This window comes from Orycteropus afer, unplaced genomic scaffold (genome assembly GCF_000298275.1).
Source record: "Orycteropus afer afer isolate SDZICR_OR568_19922 unplaced genomic scaffold, OryAfe1.0 scaffold01359, whole genome shotgun sequence".
Lineage (NCBI taxonomy): Eukaryota > Metazoa > Chordata > Mammalia > Tubulidentata > Orycteropodidae > Orycteropus > Orycteropus afer.
In genome coordinates, this window is record NW_006922946.1 from 54720 (window position 1) to 55242 (window position 523).

General features: G+C 45.7%; 1 protein-coding gene across 1 annotated transcript in view; it reads right to left on the reverse strand.

Annotated features, from left to right (window-relative positions):
- LOC103213156 (tetratricopeptide repeat protein 39B-like) overlaps positions 1-523 on the reverse strand; it is a gene marked incomplete at both ends in the record, with an annotated part of 48941 nt that overhangs the window by 920 nt on the left and 47498 nt on the right. The window lies entirely within an intron of this gene.

Genomic DNA, 523 nt, shown 5'->3' on the forward strand with positions numbered 1-523 from the left:
CTTGACTGCTAACCAGAAGGCTGGTGGTTCAAACCCACCAGCCACTCCTTGGAAGGAAGATGGGGCAATCTACTTCCGTAGTGTTACTGCCTCGGGAACCCAAGGAGGGGTCGCTATGAGTCGGGGCCGACATGACAGCACATAACAACAACAACAACGATGAGAACTAGGGAGCTCTGGTAGCATAATGCCTAAGATACCTGAGTGCTAACCAGAGGGCTGGAGGTTCACACCCACCAGCCACACCTTAGAAGGAAGGTTGGGCAATCTACTTCCATAGTGATACCGCCTGAGAAACCCAAGGAGGGGTGGCTATGAGTCGGGGCCGACTCATCAGCACATAACAACAACAACGAGAACTAAGAAAATGTTATACTCTGTTTTCTTAAATTTATCTGATCACAAAGTATCTTTTATTCATAGCATTCGTTAACATGTTTTGAAAACATTACCAATTGTGATAGTTGGAACTGTATGTCAACTTGTGGTTTAAGCAGTTGTGATATGGTTATTCCCATGATGC